This window comes from Pseudophryne corroboree, chromosome 2 (assembly GCF_028390025.1).
Source record: "Pseudophryne corroboree isolate aPseCor3 chromosome 2, aPseCor3.hap2, whole genome shotgun sequence".
NCBI classification, from domain to species: Eukaryota; Metazoa; Chordata; class Amphibia; order Anura; family Myobatrachidae; genus Pseudophryne; species Pseudophryne corroboree.
Window position 1 is genome coordinate 1,013,417,566 of NC_086445.1, and position 15,130 is coordinate 1,013,432,695.

At 42.1% G+C, this 15,130-nt stretch overlaps 1 protein-coding gene across 50 annotated transcripts in view; it reads left to right on the forward strand.

Moving 5' to 3' along the window:
• LOC135050271 (uncharacterized) overlaps positions 1 to 15,130 on the forward strand; it is a 466,297-nt gene that overhangs the window by 158,238 nt on the left and 292,929 nt on the right. The window lies entirely within an intron of this gene.

Here is a 15,130-nt window from a genome sequence, read left to right on the forward strand (position 1 = left end):
TTTGAGTGAATTAGGTGAATATTACTTTTAACACTATTTAACACTATCCCAAATGATTTTAGTTAAAGGGAAAAATGTATAATTTTTTTTTGTAAAAACAGTATATATTTCAAACATCTAACCTTTGATCGGGAACATCGAGACCATCAGAACAGCGTGACCATCAGAGCATTTATTTTGAAAGCTGGGACAGCCTGCAGGTATACAGGGGGTGGCTTGGGAGGATTCATTTACTCTCCCCAGCAGCTGCCATTGTCTGCAGCCGCTGGAGGGGGGGATCCTGCCGTGTTGACCGATCGGCAGCGTAGCAATCAGTGGGGGAGCGTGCAGGGAGGCAGAGGGACCCTTCCGGTCCCTCTGACAGCAGCAGCGGAGGGAAGTTTATCTTCCCTGTTGCTGCTAACACTCTCTATCTGACTGGTCGCGTCCCATGCGACCAGGTCAGATAGAGCACTTGCAGGCATGGTCGCATCTGATGCCACCATGCCAGGCAAGTGGTTAAGAGCTATATTTTTATGGTTTAGGTTAGATGTTGCTAGGAATATGAATTTTTATTTATTTTTGTGGTGAACTAGGTTTAGCTCATCATGGAGTATAGGGGCGGTTTTGTTTGCTAGGGTTTATATAGGAAATTTGACTATTTAATATTCCTTGTTCATTTTGGAAGGCTGAGTACTACAGTATCTGTCCTGATTTACCTGGCATAGCTCTTACTCACATACACTTCTAGCTGTCCTCTTTTCTGCTCTATATCTCATTCATTATTACATTTTTTTTTATTTTAAATTTTTAGCCTTCCATTCCTTTTACTCCCCTTTTTATTTTTCATACTATATATTTTTTTCTTTTCTCATTCATTCACTTACCACATTGTCGCCCTCCATCCATCATGCCCTGTCCTGATAGACAAGCTCCAGCCCTCTGGCTTTTTTCTGAGGCACCCCGCCTGCTGACCTCAGCGGTTTGCCACCACTTCAGGGATTCCCTGACATTCACTGTAACCAATGAGCATGTGGGAGGCAATGTGTACCAGCTTGCTTCCTCAATGCCTCCCGCTCTGGCTGAATCAGCTTGCTGTGTGGCTCAGTGTGTCCTGCAGTCAGCGGCAGCACCAAGGAGGCCATGAGCGCTGGGGGCAGTGACGTGCATGCCAGGGACGAGGCATTTAGCACTGGAAGTGTGGGGGGTGCAGGCACGGAGCTCCCAAGCCTCTGTGCTGAGGGCACGGGACCCCGCCTGGGGCATACAGACATGAGGGTGCATTCCAGAAAGGACTCCAGTGGCTGGGGAGTGCACCCAGGGTGGCAGTGGGACGATAATAGGACCCATAAGAGGATTCACTTCTGTTGACCCTGTGCCCGCTATGTTAGGGGACAGCATGCCTGTACATGGTGCACAGCAGGCTGCTGGATCTGTTAGATGTGATTATCTCGCCACCTGCTGGACATATCAATACATTGCAGCCAATTCCTGCTCAGGATGCCATGTTTGCTAATGTTTCTCTATCAGAGCAGCCAGCTGCCTTTGCACCTTTTTAGGGCCATGTTGAGTGGGAGTTTTGCACCAGGGTTGCTAGGATTATAGGCTTTCGCAACAGTGAGCAGCACAGGCCACCAATATTTACAGATACTGTTGGCTCCAGTTGTCACCCAGGGGTTGCCTTCCATAGTTTCCACTCTAAAAGTAGTGCAGTCTGTCTAGTCCTTTGGGATTGCTCACAATTTTTGCCACAACCCTAGGGTCTCGGGGATGGTGGGCTCATTTCTGCCAAATTCTCTGCAGCATCTAATTTCAGCCAGATTCCATACTGGCAGCAGTTTTATTCCCCAGTACAGCAGATAGGGCCCTATGGGTACCCTTGCAGGGTGGATATGGGCCACCAGGGCTGTGGTTCCTTAACTTTAGTCAGGGTGGGTTTATGACCTCACCCTCTGGTCAGTGTGGCATGCAGTCATTTAACATCACCTGGCCCGGTACCAACTTCACCTGGGGCAGTTTCAGTTAGAGCAACTCTGCGGCCTACTCCAGTTTCCCCTAGGAGGCTTGCTGTAGTGGCTGATCATTTAATACATATTGTTTCTGAAGCTAGCGCCAGTGAGTCCTCATCTCCGGTGCCTCCTCCTGCGGCAAGTGAAGGTTCAATACAAGACATGGAGACTGTTTCGATGGAAGGGGTGGATTCAGTTCCAGTAACTGCACAGTTGACCTACACGTCTGGAATTGCCAGCCCTTCAGGATCTGGTGAGCATGAAGTTTCTGCTGCTTCGTCGGTTAGTGCCTCATCTGATTCCTCTGCTAGCAGTGATGGGTCAGATTCCCCTAAGCGCCCATGCAAGTTAGCAAAGTTAGGTGCGCGTGAGGTTACAAAGAAGGTTGGCGGGGTCAAGGAGATGAAAAAGGCGGCAGTTCCCTCAGCCACCATTGATTCCGGAGAAGGTTCATTGTGGTAACCAGGGGTTTGAGGAAGAGTATGAAGGAAAAAATTTAGATAAGGAAAATTGGATGGGTTTGCCATTATGGATGAGATGAGAAAGATGTTGAAGGCAGGGCAGGTAGGTAAAAATGCCTCAGGGGTGCGAACTGTTATTTTTGACACTCCTGTAGCATCTGCGGAGCCGGTCACCCAGCCAAGGACTGCAAATCTGCAACCGGGGGACAGCAGAGAGAACATAGCAGAGGTGCGAAGTAAAGTGCCTTCCACCATAGTTGTGTCAGAATTGGCTAAATGGTTGCACCGTTATCCCAAGCAGGTGGATGCCAAATTTTTGTTAGGTGGTTCCAGTTTCGGCTTCCATTTTCTCTTTCTTGACACAGTTCAAGTTGTTTCATGCTGGAATTTAAGGTCAGCAAGGAAATTACCCCATGTCGTTAGGGAGAAGGTGGAGGCAGTAGTAAAATTGGGTTGCATGAGTGGCCCTTTTACATGTAAACCGTTGCCTGGCTTGTAGATATCTCTTTTGGGGGTGGTGCCTAAAAGTCCCAGGCAAATTCCATTTACTCCAGCATCTTCTTACCCACACAGGGGCTCCATTAATGCAATCCCAAGGAATTTTGTAGGGTCTGTTACCAGTTTGACAAGCCCCTGGAGTTGATATGGGGTTTTGGTTTGGGGGCTCTTTTGGTAAAGTTAGAGGAGTCCGCTTTCCACCTCCTCCCTCTTCACCCTGATTCTTTTAAGATGATGGGTTTTCAGTTAGATGGGGGTTTCTACATTGACAAATGTTTGCCCATTGGCTGTTCTATCTCTTGTGCCCATTATGAGAAGTTCAGCACTTTCTTACATTGGTGTATCCATGCGGGCATCGCCCAGTATTTGGACAATTTTTCTTATAGATCCAAGAGATGGTAACGTGCCAGGATTTACTGTCCTCATGGGTGCACTGTTTCAGGTTTTAGGTGTTCTGGTTGCCCAAGATAAGATGGAGGGCCCTACGTATTGCCTTTCTTATCTAGGGATTAAGCTGGATACAGCAGCGGGTTGCGGCCACATTCCCGCAGACGATGTTCAGAAGCTTTTAGGTCAAATGGATTAATGTTTGAGTAAAGGCAGTCGGGCTGCATCAGGGCAAATCCCCCTTGGGCTCCTTGAACTTTGCATGTTGGGTCATCCCAATGGGGAGGGGATTTTGCTGCAAACTAGAAAGGATCATGGTGGGAGTGGCCAGGCCACATCAAACCATTCGCTTGTAACTTGTGACTGGAGATTAAGGATGACCGGAGAACACAGTACTCAAGATGCGGCTGTAACAATGATTTGTACAGTGGCAGGATTACTCATTCCTTGTGTCAATTCCTCTTTTAATGCATGCTAACACCTTATTTGCCTTTGATGCTGTACTTTGACATTGTGTTGCTGCTACATCTATTATAAATGAGCACCCCCAAATCCTTTCCTTTTGTAGTATCCCCCTATTTTCCCATTTAATTGGTAGGTTGCATGTTTATTCTTAGTCCCAAAGTGCATAACTTTACAATTTTTCACATTAAACCTCATACACTATTTCATTGCCAAACTTCCAGTTTAAATAAATCACACTGAAAATACTCCTCATCCACATCTGACTTGATTTCCCTACATATTTTAGTATCTGCAAAAATTGACATTGTGCTTTCCAGTCCTACTCCTAAATCATTAATGTATTAAACAATAGTGGCCCACGCACAGAACCCTGCAGTATTCCACTAATTACTTTAGCCCAGGTGAAAAACATTCCATTAATCACCACAGTTCCTTTATCAAGCCAATTACTCATCCATGTACAAATAGTGTCTCCTATACCGAGCTCCCTTAATTTAAAATCGCCCTCTTGTGAGGTACTGTGTCAAAAGCTGTCGCGAAATCTAGATAAACCACAACTGCTTTACCCTGGTCGAGATTGTCGCTTACTATCTCATAGAAGCTAATCAAATTAGTTTGGCATGACCTATATCTCACAAAACCAAGCTGGTTCTTATTAATAGCATGGGTGTTTTCCAAGTAGTCCTGTATACAGTCCCTTAGTATACTCTCCTCCAATAGTTTCCCCACTATTGATGTCAGACTAACTGGTCTATAGTTACCAGGATGAAGTTTAATACCCTTTTTAAATATTGGGACTACATCCGCTATAGGCCAGTCCTTTGGTACCATGCCTGATCTAAGTGACTCTGTGAAAATCAGATACAGAGGTCTTGCTATTGCAGCATTTTGCTCCATCAGAATCCTAGGATGTAGGCCATCTGGACGAGGGGATTTATTAGTCTTATTTGTTTTATTTTTTTAGTCATTCAGACTATTTATTCAAATAGGTATTAAGTAATGGGCCTTTATCAATACTATTGTTACTCACTAATCCTAAAATCTGGTCCTCTCTGACAAGAAAAACTTGTTCAATATTTCAGCTTTTTCTTTATTGATCAGGAATCCCTGTTCACTTTTTAATGGTCCTATACTCCCTTTTTAGCCTCTTACCATTTATGTACTTATAGAACTTTTTAGGGTTAGTTTTACACTCCCTTAGCGATTTGCTTTTCATTTTCTATTTTAGCTGCTCTGATTTCCTTTTTTGCATTTTGTTACATTACTTGTAGTACTGGAATGACTGTCTTCCCATCTGATTTTTAAAGCTTTGCTTATATTTTTATTCATTTCTTTAACTTTTTGTTTAATCACATTGGTTTCAATTTAGTACTGTTGTTTTTACTGCTCAAGGGGATGCACTTATGGGTATATTTGACAAGCAGCATGTTTAAAAACATCCTATAATTCGGCCATGTTTTTTCCCTGAAACAAAGTTCCCCAATCTATGTCCTGTAGTGCGTTTCAGCATGTAAAAAAAAAAAAAAGTATATATATTTTTAAAGTTGAGTCTTAGTTGTACCCTTAGAGTGCTGCTTTTGAATGCTAATGTCAAATGTGATCATATGATCACTATTACCCAAGGTCTTGCCTAATGTGGTGTTTGCTGTTATTGTTAGTTCGTACCATGTCTAGTATAGTCCCTAATCTAGTTGGTTCCTTGACTATTTGGGACAGGTAGTTATCCTTTAAGAACCTAGCTGTGAAGAGAAACAAAGTATTCAATAGTTCAGTAATTTGTAATACAATGTGTACTAATACAATATATCAATGCAAAACAGTCACCACAGTAATAATACTCGCATGTCCAGGTGGAGTCTGGACTACCTGCTGGAGTCCTGTATGTGTCTGGACCTCCTACCACAGCACCTGCTCACTGGTCACTGCTGCCTTCATCTAGCACATGAACCCAACTCCCAGTTTTCCATCCTGCACATTTACCCAGTACCTTTGTGCGGCCCCTATATCCTGCAATACCTTCTTGGTCCTTCCACCAAGCAGATGTGCCCCTGCAGCAGGCTCCCAGCACCCTCCATGTGTGTAGATGCATCTGTCACTTCCTGTTCATCTGCGGCATCAGCAGTAGTCTCCTCTCCTACAGCAGCATGTCTTCTCCTTTTGTTGGAGTTGTTTCCAATAATTGTAGCAATGGAGTTGTGGGCTGCTAAATTGTTGACCACTCAAGCACTTTTTGGTGCGACAATTTGGGAGTAGGTCAGGCGGTTAACCACCAATGCTCCTCTTCCCCACGGGCTTTGCAGATGCTGAGGTTCCTGGTTTTCAAAATGCTTGCGCTTTAATATTCACTGCTAGGCACGTGCCCGGGGTTGACAATAGTATTGCTGATGCACTGTCACATTTCAACTATGACTGTTTTCACGAGGTGGCTTCAGAGGTGGAGACCCTGGGATTGACTTGTCTGCAGTATATCGGGCAGATTATCCATCAGGCATAGCAGATTTGGCATGGAAATCTTTGGCACCTGCAACCCTTTGGACATATTCGGCAGCATGGCAGACATGGGAAATGTTTCAAGCTAAGTTTGAAGGCGCGGGTAAGTGGGAGGAGGATAGTATGATGGCCTTCATTTGGGGCCATTACAAGAAGTGTAGATACATTGTGGCAATGAGTACGGCTTTGGATATTTCATTCCACACCCGGCTGCTGAGTGAGACTGACCCCACCAAGTTGTTTGTTTTGTCCAAAGCCCTTAGGTGCTGGGCTAAGGAAAAGCCTGCACCAGCTGATTCGCGTAGGCCCATTGACATGCAGTTGTTGTGCAATTTGTTAGCAATTCTCTCTGCAGTGACTGATACTAAATTTAAGGCGTCCCTGTTCTGATTAGCTTTTTTTGTATTTTTTTTGGTGCTTTTAGAGTTGGTGGATTAGTGGTAATCAAATGGTTGGAGGATACAGTTCTGCTGTTCAAAGACCTTGCACATTATTAGCTCCCATTTAAACACAAGATACCCTGGTCCAAGACTGATTAGTTTGGCTGCAGACGTTGGGTCTCCTTAATGGCTCAGGCAGCGGCCAAATTGTGTCTGGTTAGGCTGGCAAGCATCAATTTGCCCTTAAGGCCTTCAGGTGGTGCCCAATTCCTGCTACACGGGATTCCTTGCCTCTTAATAGGTTTCAGTTCACTGCAGTGTCTTAAATTTGATTATGTAAATTAGGGTTCCAGATGGAGGAGTATGGGACACACTCTTTACACATTGGGGTGGCTACTTGCGCAGCGGCTAGTGGTCTTCCAACTTCAGTCATCCAAGAAATGGGTGGTTGGAAGGCTGTAGCTTGTAGGTCCTATATCAGGTTAGATAAAGTTTAATGTTGTAACCCAAAAACGTTGTTTACTTGCCAGAATTGCATTCCAGAATTGTGGGTGTGAAGGGATTTTTAATTTTTCCTCCGAGGGGGCCTAATTACAATTAGCTGGACCTTAACCACTTAACTGACGATTTTTCCCTTCAAAAGCGTTAACATATTAAACATTATATTATGCACATCTGCAGAACAGATCTCCTCATCATAAATGGTCAGACAGGGTGGGGCGACGCAGTTGCATGAAATCTGACCATGCCAGTTAAGTGGTTGGGTACATGGAGGTTGTTTACATTTTCTCCTTCACTTGGGCTGTTACTAACAGTTCTGTTTTCTATGAACTTTGGTTCACAAAATTGTGGGTGTGGTGTGTGACGGCTAGGTAATGCTTTCTTTTACAGCGCTAACTGATTCTCCTGAACAGATTTGGGGGGTGGGCAATTCTTATGTGTTCTGGGCTAAGCATCCCTTTCTTGCTAGAAGAGCTTCTGAGTTGTCTGGTGGTCGGGGAGTTAGATGGTTAGGGGTTAGAGGTCTTAAGTGGTCAAGGCTTTATTAGATTCACTTTTTTTTTTTTTTAGCAAGAGCAGCATTGGGGGCGTCCTGATATGTTGATTGTACACCTTGGTGGTAATGTTGGCAAAGTAAAGGTCATTGATCTAATACTGCTGATCAAGGCAGAATTGGGAAGAGTACATCTTCATTGGCCAGAGGTTCATCTGGTGTTGTCAGACATTATACGTAGGTTTGTCTGGAGGGGTTCACATGATTTTGCTGCCATAGAAAAGACCAGGAGACCTTTTTTTTTTTTTCTGTGTTGAAATTTGTATTGTCCATAGGTGGTGTAGTGGTTAGGCATCTGTTAGTGCTACAGTCCTCATTTCAGGAATTACTGTTTACCGTTCACCATTAGGGGTCGGTGTTTTTCTTAAGGGAGTCTTTTCCTGTTAGAATTAGTTTTATGCGATTGGATCCTTTTCATTCAGGTGGCAAGCTGCGTTTCTTAGAACCAGATGTGGCGGTTCTTAGAATCTGGTGGTGGCAGGAAGGTGCTACTGGCCAGTGGTATATGTGATCATGGTGGGGCACTTACCAATTTGAAGGATGGCAGGTGTCCTGTTCTTGCCGTGGGACTATGGGCATTCACAGCGGGTGTTCGCACTGTGCCATAGTAAATGGTGGTGAGACCCTCTTGACACAGGTTATGCTTATTTATAGATGGAGTGTTTTTAGTTGCTGCCATTTTAGAAGATCCAATTGACTGGAGCGGATTAAGGTAGCCCCTTCCTTGCCATCGCTTTATGAATAGGGTCCTTCCAAATAATATTAATGACCTTTAAATCCAATGCAGTTGTGTCTGTGTCATTAGTTGATAAACTAGCTTAAAGTGTTAAGGTACAATCACAATAAATAGACTTTTTACTAAAATCACACATACTTTTACATATAGATGATTATGCATCAGGTTAATACAAATTTGGGAGCAGATTTGATCACTATTTTTAGTAGAGATGTGTGTGTTTGGATTTACCTAAAATTTGCCTGGCTCTAAAAATAACATCTTATTGGCTCTCAGATGTCATGTGTTTAGGATAGTCAATGGGAGTTCAGATTTCCTGATTTTTCTTAAGAACCAAGTAAATTTGAACCCTCACATCTCTAATTTTTTAAGAATGCTTTATATCTGTTTAAAGGGAATGACTAGCATTACACAGTACAGTATGTGATATACATTATTGTCTCATAATACTACATGACACTCACACCTCTAAGTAGCAATATACAATAAATAAGTGGGAGCCTTCAGTCATAAGGTGCACTAGCAATAAAGCCTTCCAGGTACATAGATCAATCAGTAAAGCTAGGTATACACTATACAATTATCTGGCAAACCATCTGTCCAATATGGCTAGTTGGAATGGTAATCTGGTAATGTATGAGAGCAAATCAATCAACCATTTAATCCCAAACACAGGGAAATGGACAAAAATAGTTGTTCAAACAAATTGAATGTGTGTTAACCAACTCGTCCGACCATTTTTCAGCATTTTCCAGTGTTTAGAAAAAATAGTTGATACATGACCAGATTTTCATTCCAACCAGAAAAATGGTCTGCCAGATAATTGTAGTGTATGCCCAGTTTAACGGTTATGCTCTCTTATGAGGTCAAACCAAAGGGCGGTAGTAAAGAGAGCACCGCCCACTCATACATGCCAACTGATATGAATTTCCAGGAGGCCATCTCGTGTAACAATGTTTTATGTATCTGGGACATGTTGGCAATTATGTATTTTGCACTGTCAAGGCTTAGAGTACTTGCAGAGTCCTAACTTTGTCATGCATTGTAATATTTTTTTGTCCTGATGTTGTGTGCTGTGCTCCATCCAGATAAACAGCAATGTAGTGTGGACATCAAAGAGCGTGAAGATTGTGGTTATCCCGGGATAAGCTCTACGGAATGCTATTCCAGAGGCTGCTGCTTTAATTCAAGTATTCCTGGGGTGAAATGGTGTTTTTACCCCAAAAGCACAGGTAGAGTATAGAGTGCAGTGGTAGATTGGGAGCATGTAATGATATTTATTACAGATTTGATGGTGCACAAACATGAATTAGGCCCATACAGTAGTTCTAAGTTTTGCTTGTGTATTCCTTAATCTTAGCCATGGCCAGGCAGTACATAAGAAAATGCCATTGTTTAACTGGAAATTTCCTGTTAACTGTTCCTAAAAATAAAAAATATACTTTGATTTTTAACATAGATGAACCCAAATGATCAGTTGAACTAAGGAGCTAAATTGCCCTGTGATAAGTGAGCACTAGGCCATGTACGCTCCATGAACTATACTTCACTGAACGTCTTCAGAACAGGCAATTCTAATTACATACAAGTAGATTATGGGAGGGCTGCATAGGCACAAAACTACTAAAAGAGTGTTATATTTTTGTGATAAGTTTAGGTTAGTTGCTTGCTAGGAATATCAAGTTTTGTTTATTTTTGTGGCAAGCTAGGTTTAGCCTTTCAGGGAGTATAGGGGCGGTTTTGTTTGCTAGGGTTTATATGGGGAATTTGAATTTGAATATTAATATTCCTCTCCTTTGTTTTGGAAGGCTGAGTACTACAGTATCTCTCCTGATTTACCCTGCATAGCTCTTGCTCATACTTTCTTCTAGCTGTCCTTCTTTTTTTTTCTTTCCTGCTCTATACCTCATTCATTCTATCTATTTTTTTTCCATCGACTTCCATTTATTCCCCCCTCTTCTTATTTTTCATACTGCTTTTTCCATTCTTTCTTTTACTGCATTTTCACCCTCCCTCCATCATGGTCCATCCCGCTGCATCTTGCCTGCAAATGGTGCACAGCAGGCTGCTGGTTCTATGTTAGATGTGATTTTCGCGCCACCTGCTGGGCATATTAATACATTACATTGAAGGTTCAAGACAAGAAGACATGGAGACAGTTCCGGTGGCACGGGTGAATTCCGTTCTGGCAACTGCACAGTTGACTGATGCGTCCGGAACTACCGGCCCTTCAGGATCTGGTGAGCATGAAGTTTCTTATGAATCTTTGGTTAGTTCCTCATCTGATTCATCTGGTGTGGTCAGACATTGTACCTAGGTTTGTCTGGAGGGGTTGATGTGATTTTACTGGCATAGACAAGGCCAGGAAGTAAAATTTTGCTGTGTTGAATTTTGTATTGTCCATAGGTGGTGGTGCAATTAGGCATCTGTTAGTGTTAGCCCTTATTTCAGGAATGACTGTTCACCTGTCACTGTGAGGGGTCTTTTTCTTAAGTGAGTCTTTGGATAGCCATTAAGAAAAAGCATGATAAATCTGAACTCCCATTAAGAACTGAGTAAATCTGAACCCTCACGTCTCTAATTTAAGAATGCTTTGTATGTTTACTGGGAACCACAAGCATTACACAGTACAGTATGTGATGGACATTATTGTGTCTTATAATACTACATGACACTCACTACTCTAAGTAGGAACATGCAATAAATAAGTGATGTGAGCCTTCAGTCATGAGGTGCACTAGTAATAAAGCCTTCCAGGTACATAGAACCATCAGTAAAGCTAAGTATACACTATACAATTATCTGGCAGACCATCTGTACAATCTGGCTGGTTGGAATGAATATCTGATAATGTATGAGGGCAAGTCACAATGAACCATATACTCCCAAACACTGGAAAATGAAGAAAAATAGTTGTTAAAACAATCTGGTTAAATATTTGGTTTAACCAACTTGTCTGAGAATTCTCCAGTGTTTAGGAAAAATAGTTGATACATGACCAGATTTTCATTCTAACCAGACAGATTGTCTGCCAGATAATTGTATAGTCTATGCCCAGCTTACCTGTCAGTTATGCTCTTTTATGGTGTCACACAAATTGGTGGGCATACAGAGAGCAAGCACCGCCCACTCATGCATCGTAGCCAGCTGATGATAATTTCCAGGGGGCAATCTTGGGAAACACAATGATTTCTATGTATCTAGGACATGTTTGCAATGTTTTCAATGTATTTGGCACTGTCAAGGGTTAGAGTACTTGTAGTAGAGCTCCCATCTTTCTTGTCATGCATTGTGATATTTCCTATTGTCCTGATGTTGTGTGCTTTGATATCCACACTACACTGCTTTTTATCTGGTTGAAGCAAAGAGCGTGAAGATTGTGGATTTCCCAGGATAAGCGCCAAGGAATGCTATTCCAGAGGCTTCTGCTTTAATTCAAGTGTTCCTGATGTTAAATGGTGTTTTTAACCCAAAAACTCAGTATATAGTACAAGCGGCCACAGCTGCAATATTTTGTACGGCACACATTTGTCTTATGAGCAAATGCACCTCTGCTTCCCAGTCATACATGACTGAGCCGCATCTCTTAAATGAGTGACACTGGGAGGGTACAGGGGCCCTCACACATGGGGATAAGTGCGCTGTGGATGGGGTTGCCATCCTTCCAGGGCTAAGTGTATACTGAGATCCCGGTGACTTCACACCTGTAACTTGCACCAAGAATAGGGCTGGTAATAGTGCAGGCGCTACTGTCACACGTGGATGTATATTGGCCGGTGCGGTCACATTGATGTTGGTGACTCTGAAAATACAGTAGATGCAGAACTCCATCTGTATCAGACTCAATGCAGCCTGAATTGTATGACTCAGAATCAGCCAGTAAGTGTTTAGAGAAGTTTTGTTCAAACTGACTTGATGGCAATAACATTTAAAAACATTACAGATATTTCATAAAGCTGTTCTTGTAATTGTTCATGGTGGGAATGCAAATATTATCTCAGTTTTTAATACATTACCTATGTGCACAGGCAAGAACACTTGTTCGGCATCTGAGACACAAGGTAGAAAACTGTCACTGTCTGCCCTTTGGCTAGAAGTGGTACAGCACGGGGGGGGGGGGGGGGGGGGGGGTCAGTGTTATTGGGTAGGTGGGGTTCTGACCATCTATGTGTGTAGTGCTGTACCCTCTGATGACATTGCTGTGTTTTCTGTTGTGTGCAGGATGCTCTGTGAGCCCCAAGCTGAGGAAAGACTGCGGATATCCCAACATCAGCTCCAAGGACTGTCTGTCTATAGGCTGCTGTTTTGACTCCGGTATTCCTGAGACCATCTGGTGCTTCTATGGATCTAAATAAAATACATTATGTGCATTACCATTAGTATCACCCATTAGAGACAGTCACAATCTGTTTAAACTAATAGTTTGAGTTCTTGTATATTATAATCAAGTTGCATTAAAAATAGAATTGTGTATTATCTTATATAATTCATATTGACTCCACCAGTAAGCCCAATCAACAACGAAAAGTGCAACATTCATGTGAAGGCACTGCATGGCTGTAACATCATTCATTATACCTTATACCCCATAGAGGTGCATTAGAAAATTAGCAATGATTGGCTGCCAGAAAATACTGTGGTGTGCGCAGCCAAACTGTGATGAAATGAATTATCCCCTAAATTTTTTCATACAGTGCTACATACAGTTTAGAAAGCCTTGGAAAAGGGGCTGCATTTACCTGATTGTACTGTATGTATAACATTACACATACATGTTTCCTATTGTATATTTACTATATAGCAAAGGCATCCTTCCCAGATTTGATCACATGCCCCCCCCCCCCCCTTCTCCAGTACTCTGCCCAGTGTGAGGTCACTGTAGCCCTGTAGTTGCACACATCATAGACCGTGTAATTTCTGAGGGTAAAGCCTGTCTCTAGGTTGCGATAATGTGTTTGTTTCTTACAGATACTCAGTATAACCGGCTCGTAACAATCAGTGTTACAGCATTATATGTAATATCCATGTTTTGTAGTCATACTGTATATGTGGCTTTTCTTTCAATACATTGATTCCCAACATGCTTCACCCCACACATCGCATTTGTATAATCAAATATATAAACAAGTCCTTAATGCACTCTTCTGGCTCTGTGTGATTTATTCTATACCATAAACACATCTGACTTCTGCAAGACTCAAACTTACTGCTTACTAATTCACCTCCTGGACACACTCTCCCTCTGATTTAAGCTTCATTAAAATAAATATTAAGGTCAAACGGCTGACAAATGACACAAATCATTATATAGGCACAATTAAAGAATTGTTGGTATAATGTATTGGGTGCTACAAGACATTTTAGTTGTAATTACTACATTGAGCACGTATGTCTCCTATTCATTTGACTGTTTTAGGATCAAAGGGTCTAATTCACATAGAAACATAGAATTTGATGGCAGATGAGAACCACTTGGCCCATCTAGTCTGCCCCTTTTTTATCCTTTAGGCCATCTCAATCCTTTTTGAACCTTAATTCTTTGTAAGAATATTCATGTCTCTCCCATGCATGTTTAAATTGCTCTACAGTCTTAGCCTCTACCATCTCTGATGGGAGGCTATTCCACTTGTTCACTACCCTTTCTGTGAAGTAAAATTTCCTTAAATTTCCCCTGAACCTGCCTCCCTCCAGTTTCGGTATGTCCTCGAGTTCTAATACTCCTCTTCCTTTGAAGAATGTTTCCCTCCTTAACTTTGTTAAAACACTTGGTATATTTGAAAGGTTTTTATCATGTCTCCCCCCACCCCCCTTTCCCTTCTCTCCTCCAAACTATACATGTTAAGATCTTTTAGCCTTTCCGGGTAAGTTTTGTGATGTAGGCCATGCACCATTTTAGTTGCCCTTCTTTGTACAGTCTCTAATATATTTATATCCTTCTGGAACTATGGTCTCCAGAACTGGACACAGTATTTAAGATGAGGCCGCACCAATGACCTATACAGTGGCATTATTACTACTTATTTCCTGCTACTGATTCCTCTGCCTATGCAACCAAGCATCTGACTTGCTTTTCTCATTGCTTTCCTGCCTTTAAGTCACTTGAAAAAGTGACTCCTAAAATCCATTTCCTCTTCAGTAGTTTCCATTATAGTACCCTTGATACTATATTTAGCCTTTAGGTTTTTGGATCCAAGTGCATGATTTTGCATTTTTTAACATTAAACTGTAGTTGCCATGTTCTTGACCATTTCTCAGGCCTTGCTAGTTCATCAATCATTTGTTTTACCACTCCCGGTGTGTCTACACTGTTGCAAATCTTTGTATCATCTGCAAAATGGCATACTTTCCTTTTAATACCATTTGCAATGTCACCAACAAAGATATTAAAGAGAACTGGTCCAAGTACAGATCCCTGGGGTACTCCACTGGTAATATTTCCTTCCAAAGAATGCACTCAATTTACTACAACTGTCTGTTTCCTATCCTGCAACCAGGTTCTTATCCATTTAACTGTTTTATAATCCACCCCCATGCTTTCAAGTTTATTTAGCAGTCTGTAATGTGGGACCGTGTCAAATGCCTTACTTATTTTTTCTTTATATTTATATACTTTAAAAAAAATGTTTTGCCCCCTTTATCTACTGACTGGGCCATTTTCCCCTCAGCTTCTG